Source organism: Vulpes vulpes, chromosome X (assembly GCF_048418805.1).
Source record: "Vulpes vulpes isolate BD-2025 chromosome X, VulVul3, whole genome shotgun sequence".
Taxonomy (NCBI): domain Eukaryota; kingdom Metazoa; phylum Chordata; class Mammalia; order Carnivora; family Canidae; genus Vulpes; species Vulpes vulpes.
Genome location: NC_132796.1, coordinates 76,709,842 through 76,723,582, shown reverse-complemented (window position 1 = coordinate 76,723,582; position 13,741 = coordinate 76,709,842). Strand labels below are relative to the sequence as shown.

Below are 13,741 nucleotides of genomic sequence, written 5' to 3'. Positions count from 1 at the left end.
TTTGTAGGCACTGATGTTCCTTGGCCAACATGTGAAGGACCCGCGTCATAGTGATGCTCAGGGCCTATTCTCTTTCACAAGCCCCTTTTGGGGGGAGAGAGAAATGGCCTCATTGAAGGTCTCAGGTGCCTTGGGTGAACATCTCAGAACCCTTTGGAAAGGCCAGGTAAATAAGGTTCTTGGGCCCAATCCCAATATCCAGTGTGGTTCCTCCCTACCCCACCATTTTAACAGGCAATTCTTGGATGCCAGCAGGGTGTCTGAGAGTTCAACTCAATTCTAACACCAGTACACCTGGAGACTGCATGAGATTACTGAAGTTAAGTGTTCAGTCCCACAAGACTGCCCTCCCTCCACACCAGGTGCCAGTCGCAAGTCCAGGTTGTTACCTGCACTCCTAACTGATTGCCTATAACAGAGACATTACCACTGCCATCTCCTAGGGTTTGATTCATTTGCTAGAGAGGTTCATAGAACTCAGAGAAACATTTTACTTACTAGATATAAAAAGGATAGAACTCAGGAACAGCTAAAGGAAAGAGATGCATGGGGAAAGGGTAGCAAAGATTCCATGCCCTCTGCATGCACTCCACTCTCTCCAAATCTCCACATGCTCACCAACCCAGAAACTCTCAAACCCTGTCCTTTTGGGTTTTTATGGCAGCTTCATTGTATAGGTGTGAATCATTGTCCAGTGGCTGTTGATTCAATCACCAGCCTTTCTCCCCTCAGGGGAGAGGTCAGGGGAGTGGGACTGGAAGTTTCAGCCCTCTAATCACATGGTTGGTTCTCCTGGTAAATAGCCCGTGACTTACCTAACTCTGGGAAATGAACAAGGGGTGGTGGAAGGGGAGGTGGATGGGGGTTGGGGTGACTTGGTGATGGGCACTGTGGGGGGCACTTGGCGGGATGAGCATTGGGTGTTATGCTGTATGTTGGCAAATCGAACTCCAATAAAAAAATTAAAAAAACACAAATATGCAAACTAAGAAATGACATGTGAAAAAAATAAAAAATGAAAAAAAATAGCCCCTGTCTTTAGGTACTTCCCAAAGTCACCTCATTCACATAATGACACCTCTATCAGTCTCAACACTTAGGAAATTGCAAGAGTTTTGGGATCTGTGAGCCAGGAACTGAGGAGGAAGACAAGATATATATATAAGAAATATATATTTGGTCATCGTCTTTCAGATGACCAAATATCTATTTCTTATAAATCAATATCACACCAGTTTTCTGCAGGGCTATAGCTAGGTACTTACTCGTACTCACCCAAGACATCTCCAGGCAGGATGCACATGATTAGTGAGAGACATACCAGGCCCAGAATGAATGAGAAGACAGCCCTGAGGCCCAATAATCTGAAATGGCTTTGTTGGGTGGGAATCAAAAGGTTCTTCAGGTCATATGCTGTATACCCTAAAAACAGGTGTACAAGAGCAAGATTGTGGGGATTTACCCCAAAGATACAGATGTTATGAAACGTTGGGACACCTGCACCCCGATGTTTATAGTAGCAATGTCCATAATAGCCAAACTGTGGAAGGAGCCTCGGTGTCCATCAAAAGATGAATGGATAAAGAAGATGTGATTTATGTATACAATGGAATATTACTCAGCCATTAGAAACGACAAATACCCACCATTTGCTTCGACATGAATGGAACTGGAGGGTATTTGTGTCCCACCTTGTGAATAAAAGCTGAGGGGAAGAAGGAGAAGTCCACCTTATTGCTATGTGACTTCTGGTTAACCCACTGTGGGAAGAGAGGTGGGTGGGAGAGAGGGTGTGTACACATAGGACTATACATGTTGGCATGTGTACAGGAGAAGGGGAAGGCCCTGGAAAATTTGCAACTGGGGCAACCTCTGCTGTTGGTTGTCTGATAAACAATGTGGCATTTACTGATAACCAGTGACTTCTCTGTTTCAGCAAAAACTACAAATGAAGTTGGTTCAGAAGTTTTGGGACAGGATGCTGACACGATAGGATGTTCATCTGAGTCCAAATTTTGGAGGTAAGCCACTTATATACAATTGAGATTTGTGTATTAGGTTGACTAGGGCTGAGGTACAGCAAACCAGTCCTACCAAGTAAGCTGACCAGTGGCATGCCTTCAGGCTCTACACTTCTGCCTCTCTAGATCCCACTTTCTTGACCTGCAGTGGAGCACTTTTGGGATACCAATCTTCAAGCCTTTTGCTCTGACCTTGGAGTTCCTCCCACTTCTCTGGCTTCATGTACAGAAGGCCTTCTGCTCTCTCCACACTTCCTAGTGAGGGTATCATAGCTGAGGTGCATTCCGTAGTGTGACCTAGAGGAGCACTACCCATAGAAATAGGTGTGTAGGCCATAGGGCCCTATGCTTTTCTAGCTGGAATTTTCTGTCATGCTCTATGGGGAGGGCACTTGAACACACATTCTTTGCACCCTGGGCACTCACCCTACTCAGTTTGTTAAAAACTGAGCGTATGACCTTCTCTATCTAGTCTGCTTTGCCTGTCTAGGCTGCAAGTGCTTGTCTCTCTGTCCCCTAAGCCTTCAACTCTCACCAAGTTTTATTGGCTCTACCTCCAAAAAACATCTCATCTCTCCATAGATTATGGGCCCCCAAGATCATGCCTTGGGAATCTTGCTGCTGAATTATTGCAACAACTTCTTTCCAACCTCTGGTCTCCTCAATGCCAGTGCTTGCCCCTCCTCTCCATTCAACACACTATCGTCAGTATGATCTTTACGAATCTAGCCTGATTTCTGTAGGAGTTTTGGATGGCTTTCTTTAGCTTTCACATAAAATTCAAACTCTTTGGTCTAGCACTCAAACCTTGAGAATATAGATGAGAAATCACAATGAAGCAGAAGCACAAACTCCCAAGAAGCCCATGAGTGGTGACAGAAAACCTATCCCATATCCACAGAACAGGAGGAATGTTCTCTGGCCCAGGGGACACCCAGGAAACCTGAACCAATGACCGACAAAAGAAAGGGTACATTCAATAGAGGTTCTATAGGAGTTTGAACTAGATGCCGATTCTAAAGGATTAATGCCAAAGATTCACATTTGCGCAAATAAGTCAGAGCTTTTTTGAGTGCTCATTGTCTCAACCCTAAAGAACCCATAATTGTGAGGATTTGGCACCTAAATGATAGATTAGTAGGGCCCCTATGTTTGGCATGGGAGCTACCTTGAAAACCAAGGCCATTGCCATAGGCCCTGAACTTTGGAGGTGGGTCACTTGATTGATTACCTTTGGCTCCATTGCTCCCTGGAACATGGAGTGGAGAGGACAGAAGGCAAACTCTTTCAACAACTTTACCCTATAAGGATAGCAGTGCCTCTCCTAGGTGGATTCCCTAGGGAGGAGGACAAAACTCTTGAGGGAGGGAGGGCTGGGTATATGCGAATTCAGGTTTTAGAGCACAGCCAGCTCCCTCTTGCATGATACCGATGTTTGGATCAACTGGACCAAACAGTGGTGGGTGTCCAGGGAGTAGCTACCACATTTCTTTCTTTCCTTGTTCTCTTGCATTTTAGCTAAAGCTAACCAATGAGCATTTGTTACCATGCAGATTCTTCTTCTGTTTTAAGGTAAGGTAGTTATATATCAGCAGGCATCCAGGGCCAACCTCTGGGGATTTTCAGGTGTGGATAGTCTGCATTATCTCCGAGGCACCCCACCACCATCCTTCAAATAGACTCTGATCTGTTTACCACCCAATGCCTAAGTGGCAGTGGGGGTGGGAGGTAGGGGGTGGCTTATATTAAGCTTTCTCAGCATGCAGGCCTGGGGCATGGGAGAAAAGGTGGGTCCTTGCCTGATTTGGTCAAACAGTAAATGAAGGGGGAAAGTGCAAGAACAATGCAAGACCTTCTTTAGACAGAAGGGGACACTGCAGGCCCTAGGCCTTTGGCTATTGCATATGTATGTGGGGAGTGGGGAGGCCAGTAGATGAGGCAACTTCGGATGCAATGGAGTGGGCAGCAGGGATGGAGGAAGCAGAGAACAAAGCCTAACATGATGGCGCAAGGTGTTCCTCCAAGGAAATAGACTCCCTTGACCTGGTCAGTGACCTTAGCATGCTCTAGGGAGAGAGCTCAGCTCAGGGGAGCAGGAGAAGAAGAAGGTGAACACCTGCCAATGGCCTGTTTGTAAGTACCTACAAGGCAAGGTTAAAGTTGCTGAGGGGAGTGTTTCACTGGAAGAAAAGAGGGCCTGGGTAGATATTTACATCTTGATTCTAGAAGAGAGTAAGACTCCCAGAATCAAGGAGTGAACATACTAGATTACATTTTGAAATGCATGTAATCCAAGGAGGAAAGATACAGCAAGAGGAAAGCTGACACTGGACAGAGATGAGCAGAGAAACTAGAATGGAAACAAAGAGGGATGAGGGTACAGAAGAATAGTGAGGATAAGAAGGAAAATGCTGCCCAGTGATAAATAGTAGTTGATGTATCAATAGCCCTTAAAACCCATTCAAAACCATCACCTGCTTCAAAGGCAGGTTGAGCCCAAGCCCATCCCCATGTCCATGAGGTCATCAGTGGCAAGCAGGATCCAGGCAGTAGCACCTACCCCCATGAGAGCCACCTTCCCTCACACCTGTTCCTCTTATCAAGCCAGGCTTCAAGGAAATTAGGCTGAGGGCTTCAGCGTTTAGGGATCCCTAGATCTCCCGATGAGACCTCCCAATAGACTCAGAGTCAAATCTCTCTTTGCGTCTGCATTGAGGTAGATTTTCAGGGATTAATGCATTTGTCTTTCTCCACAAGTCCACAAGCAGAGGTGTTAGTACTGGGACATGTTTAGTTTTAAATAGGAGCTTTGTTACTTCCTTAATAAGGAAGGAGCGTTGAGAAGAGGAGGAGGAGCAGGCGCTAGGGAAAGCTAACAAAGCTGCTTCCCTCCAAGCAAGAGACTGGAAGCCACGTGTTGTAAACAGCAGCTCCCTAAGGGCTTCACACAGCCCAGCTCCTGGCATGACATGGGCACCGCCATATTGTGAAGGTACAAATGAGACCTTATTATCACTCCTTTGTTCATCTGTTCTTTGAGTGGTTACACCTGCCACCTTTCTTGCCTCCCTGAGCTCATCAGGGAGGACAGTGAAGGGATATGGGGCTGAGGCCATCACTCTGAAGATGGGTTTGAGGCGCTTTAGCTGGGGACTCCCTGTCTTAGTTCTGGCTACTATAACAAATACTGTAGACTGGGTAGCAATGACAAGACATTTCTTATACTTTTGGAGTTTGAGATATCCAAGATCAAGATGCTGGCTAATTTGGTTCTGAGTTAGAGCTTTCATCCTATCTTGCAGACTGCTGCCTTCTTGCTGTGTGTGTACATGGTGGAGGAAGAAAGAGTTCTCATGTTTCTTTTTCATCTTCTATAGGCACAATTCCCATCATGGGAAGCCCACCCTCATGGCCTCATTAAGGCCTAATGATCTCTTACAGGCTCTATCTCCAAATACCATCCTGTTGGGGGTTAGGCCTTCAACATAGGAATGTTGGAGGGCACACAAATATGTAGTCCATAACACTTCTCTTTCAGTGATCCTTTTAGAGATGTGGGGACACTTTAGCTAAGTTCCTGATCACTGCTAGCACATAAGGTGGACCTTTTGGGCAGTTGAAGTAGAAAAAGTTTTCCTTTTTCTGGACTGATGCTCTGCGCCAGGGCACATGGCTTGGTAAGGTAAATGTGGACTGCATTTCAGCTCCCCCTTGCTCTTTTAGCTGGGAGCCCTTGGATAAAGCTCTATGCTGGCCTTTTAGGGTCCCCAGAAGGGATAGAATTGCCACCAGAATCCCACCAGAAGGGATAGAATTGCCTACATGGCACTGAATAGAATGAGTTGTATGACCCTGGGATTACTGAGGGGCCCTGGCTGCCTGGCCCTGTTCACTTCATTAAATGCGTAATGCTGCTTCCATCCTCCAAAGGCACTTGGGGGTGTTGGGGGGAGGGCCTGAAAGGCTGTGATAAAAAATCTGCATCTATATAAACCCCTGTTACTACACAGCACTTTGCTGAGACTTGTTCACAATAGCCTTAAATGCTAGAGTCTGGGCCGTACCTCAACTCAGAGGCCCATTTACTTCTCCATTGTCATCCAGACAATTATTTCCAAGAGCACTTTGCTTTTGGAAGCACAGGGCTTGGAGTAACACATTTCTCTCTTTTCTGCTCAGCTTCTGGGCCATCAGCCTACAGTGAAGCCAGCAGGCTGGATCACAATGGTTGTGCATATTTCCATAGCAGCAGTGTGATGTAATGCATAGAGCATAATGTGGCATTGCTATAGAGCTAGTTATAGGCAGCTTTGTGCCAATAGAGAAGAAAAATTTATTCATGCACGGCACCTTACCATTCATTGTATACTTTTAAATCCATGATCATATTTGAATCCCACCAGTGAAAATAGGGAACTAAAAAAAAGCCCCAGGAGGAAGGAACATACTCAAACATAGGCTGATACATCCAATTACGCTTGCACATTAAAATAACACACACAGGCATTCTTACTCACTCACACAAACATACTCATGTGTTTACACATTCATTGATGCACACTTGTGCAGTGCTCTTATATTTTCACATTAACATGCTCACATGTTTCTCACATATGAACATGCTAGTACATTTACACACAGACTCATACACTCACAGTCACTCACATGAAAATGATCACACAGTTGGACAGACTTTATGTTCACTGAAACAAATGTGGTCACACACGTCTATATTCACAAATCATATATGAACAAGTTCACACGTGAAAAAGTTCACATATTCACACATACTTATATGAATAAACATGTTTAAGTTTTTATTTTTATTTATTTATGATAGTCACAGAGAGAGAGAGAGAGAGAGAGAGGCAGAGACATAGGCAGAGGGAGAAGCAGGCTCCATGCACCGGGAGCCCGACGTGGGACTCGATCCCAGGTCTCCAGGATCGCGCCCTGGGCCAAAGGCAGGCGCTAAACCACTGCGCCACCCAGGGATCCCTGAATAAGCATGTTTATTCAGTCACACACAAGAATATGCTCACACTCAGACACAATGACATAACACAAACACAGACACTTGCACACAAATGTGCACACACTCATGCTCTGATATTCCCTCACAGACACAGGAACACGCTGATACATTCTTTAAACACAAACACATAAAATTATATATTCATTCACACTTGCATGTGGACAGTCACACAAATATTCTTAATCACTCCCATGTGGACATACTCATGCATTTAGTCACATTTCTGAGCACATTGCCACATGAACTCACATATAGATACAATCATTACAATCATAGGATATTCTCATACATGTATGCAAATGTTAACATTTTCACTGACACACACATGTTCCAACACACAGACTTGCTTCTATATTCACTCATGTGTGTTTATATATTCACATGTGAATGCAGTCCCATATTTAGTCATATACATGAACCCAAATCAGCATGCACATTAACACATTATAATACAGTGACATATATAGTTACGCGTTTGCTTACATGTGTACCCATGTTCACACATTTGCTTAATGAGCATATTCACACTATCACAGTCATACAAAAACCTCATGAATTTACTATACAAAGGAAAATATTCCTATAAATGTACACACATTCTCACACAAAATGCTCACTCATTCATGCTTACTGACTCAGTTCATTTCAGGAGCTAGCTCTTCTGACTCAAGTCTGGTTTTGTGAGAATCGCTTGGCCCAGAGCAGATCTGCAGATCTGAGCAAAAACAGCAAAGGCCTGTCCTTGCCAATATCTACACTGGAAGCCAACTTACTGGCACCCACGCATCTTGTCTGGGTAGGAGAGGCCAAAGGTCACCCACACGTGGTGCTAGCACAGAGCCCCTGAGAGTCCCCAGCACCAATTCACAGGTCACCATTCCCAAACTTGCTGCCCATCTCCAGAAATATGCACCCCCTCATGCGTTACCAGAAATTCCTCTTCTATATCTCCCTAGCAGGGACAAGCCTGATTTCCCTCTGCCAGGAGACATTTGTGCACTGTTCTTGCCCTAAATTCCTGGCACTGATTCTTCTGTCATCCCCTTGCTCCTCAGCTCCCATAAATAGCTTCACATCATGTTCACCACCAGCATTCTGTAAGTGGGCATTGTCTACAAATGGGGAGTGTTCCTTCTGTAATAAGTTATTCACCACACCTCACTTGGAGACACAATAAAGATGTGCTGGCAAGCTTCCAAAAAAAATGCATACTTTACATTACATTACATCATGCATACACTAAGACATTAACATGATCACAAACATATTCATACATTCACTCACATGAACTTGCGCAAAAATTAACTCACACAGGTAGACACACTCATACACTTAGAACTTCAGTTAAAATTGTACATTTTCATGTTCATGTACATGAACTTGCTTATGCATTCAATTACACACAGGAAAAATACTCATACATTAACATACAAACACATGCCAACTTGCTCATATATGAACTCACACACGAACATGCTCACATTCATGCACATGCTCACAAATTCACTCATAGACATAAACAAAAAAATCATTCATTCATACAGAAACAAACTTTCACTCAAACTTGCACATTAACATGTTCAAAACATGAACATGTTCACACTTTCATTCACATATGTTCATGTACATGAGTATGTTCATTCACTCACAAACATTAACATTTCTAGATACACAAATATGTTCACACAGTATCTCACTCATAATAGCACACTGCCATTTTCACACATTCATACATACACACATTCTCATACATTTACTCACACATGGACACAATTACACACACTTACTCCCAACATTCACCCATATTCACACACACAGACATGCTCACATGCACTCACACAATTACACATGCATGAATAAGTTTACAGTCATGTAGCTGACATGCTCATAGACACACACACATGCATTAACACATTCACTTACCCCCAATACACACTCACACATATGAATATGAACACACATTCACATACAGACAGGATCATATTCACTCACACAATCATGCAAAAACCTACATATACTCACAAATTCACATTCATTCAAACTTATACATTTTTTTTATTGGGGTTCAATTTGCCAACATATAGCATAACACCCAGTGCTCATCCCGTCAAGTGTCCCCCTCAGTGCCCGTCACCCTCAGACTTACACATTAACACACAGTATTACTTCCACACAAATGAACACACATCAAGTCACACGCAAACATGCTCACATTCACTCACACCAAAAAATGTACACATTAACCTGCCCACCAAACATGTTTGATATTCACTAACTTACATACATAGGCTCCTATATTTACTCGACATGCATTTCAATAATATACACACGTATCTACATCCTCATGCATTTTCTCAGATGCAAATATTTTTTCACATTCACTCAAACATATAAATACAAAGCACACATTCCCTCATACTCACACATGAATACACACATATGCTTACACATTCAAACACATGAGCACATTCAAATGTATACTCAAAATCACTTGCACACAAACATGAGCATATTCACATATACATACAAGAAACCGTCCCACATACTCACATATACACTCATTAACACATTCATGTATATGGACATGATCAACATTCACAAAGATATTTTCACATACACACACTTATGTACTCACAGAAATCTACACATTAACTAGCTCACATGAATGAACATGGTTACATCCTCACAGATAAGCATGCTAATGTCATACTGTCTCTCACAAATTAACTGATATACATGAACACAAACACAAATTGACTTTATTTTTTTTTAATTTTTATTTATTTATGATAGTCACAGAGAGAGAGAGAGAGAGAGAGAGGCAGAGACACAGGCACAGGGAGAAGCAGGCTCCATGCACCGGGAGCCCGATGTGGGATTCGATCCCGGGTCTCCAGGATCGCGCCCTGGGCCAAAGGCAGGCGCCAAACCGCTGCGCCACCCAGGGATCCCCACAAATTGACTTTAACACTCACACATGAACAGGCTCAATTCACTCACACACAGACATGCTCACACATATCCACACAATTACACATTTGGTAACGTGAACATGCCAACAGATTTACTCCCCTTAATAGACACACACACATACATTCATTTGAACACACATATATATGCAAATTAACATATTTATAAATTCACACACCCAGATATGCCTCATGTATCCTGTGTCACTCACACATTTACTGATAGGCATGAACATACTCATCCTTAAGATTTTCACACACTCACATGCACAGACATTCAACCACACAGACACAAACATGGTCACAAATTCCTCTCATAGACACCTGTACATATAATTTATTTGCACACATTCACACACTAACATGCTCACATATACAAACACTGGTCACAATTCACTCACATTCATAAGTATATTCATCACAAACACACTAAAAAATTCCCTAACATTAAAACGTATTCACAGACTTATACAGACTTGTTTACAGATTTCCTTGCATAGACACACTCATAGTCATGCTCATACATTTACTCAAAGGTTCACATTCACTCACACATGAACATGCTTACAAATTCACATACACTCATGGTCACAAGTATACACTCACATTCACTTACATATGCATGTTAACATGCCTACACATTCACTCGAAAACACATTTGCTCACACATCACAGAGCTTCCATGTTCACACAGATACACACACATGCATATTCTCATATATTCCTCACAAAAATACACTCACACATTAACAAGCTCACACAAGTGGACAGTTATATTAATTCACACAGGCGTGCTTACACATGCATTCATTCAAACAAAACATGCTTACACATGCATTCATTCAAACAACATTCACGTAGACACACTCACATAGGTTCACAGTTATGTACTCACACATTTCCTAACTTACACATGTTAACACACAACAGTATCAAGCTCCTATGTTCTCACAAATGAGTTTGCACATACCACAAAGCTCACACATTTACTCACATGCATAGATATGCTAACATATACTCATGAGCCCATGCTCACACATTAACTCACAGAAATATATTCAAACTTTAACATGTTCACATAAACACATTTACTCACACACATGACTATGCTAACATTTAGGCACAGGCTTACAAAACCACTTATACATTTGAATAGTCCTACTCACTTAAACATGCAAACTCATACTTGATTAGGTTTCCACATTTACTCCCACACACATATGCTTATTTATGCACAGTCATCTTCACTTGCACAAACCTGGTCACACACTCACTCACCACTCTCCAAAACTTGCTCACACATTCACTCAGTTGAATGCATTCACAAATTCAGTGACAGTCACACTCGCAGATGCTTACATGCACACACATTCACTTATACATGTGCATGAACACACTCACAAATAGGAATGTGCCCACACATTTATTGACACAAAGACATGCTCACGTTCATGAGGAAGCTCACACAGTCATTCACATATATATACAAAGATGCTCACAAATTCATTGATTCAAATATACTAATATTTTTAAAATACCATACAAATGAGCATACTTATAAGTTCACTCACACACACACAAATACACTAGTATCCTTGCACATGGTCACCTATTCACTCATACTCATGACATGCACAGTTACCTAATCACATAAATATACTCGTATTAACACACTTGTATTTGAACAGGCTTACATATTCACTCCAATGTGGACATTGTTATATGAAGGAGCCAAAGGTGGCCTCTGTTTATCAGCCCTATGTCGATTATTTTTTCACAGTTTAGAACCTATGAACTCAAAGGCCAGCCAGCACCAATCTCAAGTTTTTGCATGTGAAATTGTTTTAAGTATATCCCAAGTAAGTAGATGTTTAGCCATTTAGAGCTTGCCTGCTTTGCACACAAAGCCTATGTGAATGAATGTATAACTGTGTCCAGAGCTGGTTAATGTGTGAGTGTATTTTTGTGAGGAATACATGAGAATATGCATATGAGTGTACCTGTGTGAATGAATGTGTAAATTGTGATGAGTGTGAGGAAATGTGTATTCTAGTGAACATGTGAGCATGTTAATATGGATGTGTAAGTGAATGTGAGTGTATGTTTGTGAGCATGAGCATGCAAAACTGCACCCAACATCTGCTAGCCATAGATAAGATAAATCCTGTAGCTATAAAAGACATCAAGCCAGTGCTGCCCTTCAGCATTCTTTGATCCTCATACTCCTTGTATTGCTCAATTGCATTGCCTAGACACGTAAGTCCCTACTCTGATCTTGTTCTCACCTGGGAATTCCCTTGCCTTCCTCTCCTTTTTAGAGGTAGCTCCCACATGGCATCCTCTGGAAGGTCTCCTGTTCTAAGAGACTCTCCTCCCCACCCACATGCACACCTGTGAATTCTTCCTTCAAAAGAAAAGGTCATCTTGTACTACTGCCAACTTATGGTCATATCTTTTTCTGAGATTGACCTCCAAATCCCTAGCACTTGCTACTAGTGGTGGTAGGGATAGGGGAGGATTTGGGTGATGGTTAGGAAATCAATATACGCCTTAAGTGGTTGAGACTTGAAATTTGGAATGCCTTCATGTCAGTTTGGCATGCGGTTTTTCTTTGCTGTATTATTCTATATTTTCTGTGGTCTCTCCTTGTGTGTGACTTTCTTTTAGCCTAACCAGGCAGTAGCACCAGCATTTGAGCCAACCTATGTCATTACAACTGACTTTTGGGGTTGGAGGCACTGAGTTCCCTAAGGAACTGGCCCACCTGGGCCCTTCAGTAGGCAGGAACTGGATGCTGCAAGACCTGTTGGTCTCAAGAGGAAAATGAGAGGAGTGTATGCCTCTGGACTGACAGTGGGCTCCCTCTAACCCCATAACAGGCTTCAGCAGGAGAAGCTCCCTGCAGCTGGCCTGGTGATTTGGGGTACTCTAAGATGAGAGGACACCCTTGTCCCTGGGGACCACTGTGGCAGATAAAGGATTCAATAAGATGTTAGGCTGAGGCTGGTATCTTTGGACACGTTTGTAAACAGGTAGCCTGCCTCTGCGGATGTCTCATTCAGATTTGTTGCACATGGTATCATTCTAGTTACTCACCTGAAGGATAGGGAGACCTAATCCCTGAGCTGAGCCAGATAAAGCATCACTTAAAGTGACTAAATGCAAGAAAGTTTATATTCCAGCTCCTCCCAGGGCTCCAAAGTAGGTGGCTGTCCTACTAACTCCGTGTTCCAAACCGTGAGACACGTGTTAGGCTCTGTTCATGATTGCTTTCCCCCAGACCACCACCTAGAGAGAAGGTTAGAGTTTTCATTCCCTGGGAGGTTGAGACAGATGGGAGGACCCTGGGAAAGAGGACTGGTGCCCTCTACAAGAAAAGACAGCACAATAGCATCATTATAATAATGAGGATTATTTACCCTCTGCTTTGCCACTAACACAAAAGTCATAAAAACAGAAAAGACAAAAGGGGAGGGCTAAAAAGGTGAGGTCCGTTCTAGATTGGAGGAGGAAGTACATTGTCTCATTTATCCTGAGACCCAGTCTCTCCTTAAGGACCTAGCTCAAGAACCAAATGGCAAAAGGGCTGTCTGGCTCTACATAACTTACTTGGTAGGAATTGAGTTCCACCTAGCAAGGGCTGAAATTAAACAATTGACCACCATAATATGGAATGGAAAAATGGTGTCTCTACTAAGAGATCCCACACTACTAGT

General features: G+C 42.8%; 1 long non-coding RNA gene across 3 annotated transcripts in view; it reads left to right on the top strand.

Annotated features, from left to right (window-relative positions):
• The window catches only part of LOC140596058 (uncharacterized), a 239,530-nt gene that overhangs the window by 20,231 nt on the left and 205,558 nt on the right, over positions 1-13,741 (top strand). For all 3 annotated transcript variants that reach the window (XR_011998087.1, XR_011998085.1, XR_011998086.1), the window contains exon 2: positions 1,937-2,021. This is a non-coding gene — a long non-coding RNA (uncharacterized lncRNA). The remainder of the gene's footprint in view (positions 1-1,936; positions 2,022-13,741) is intronic.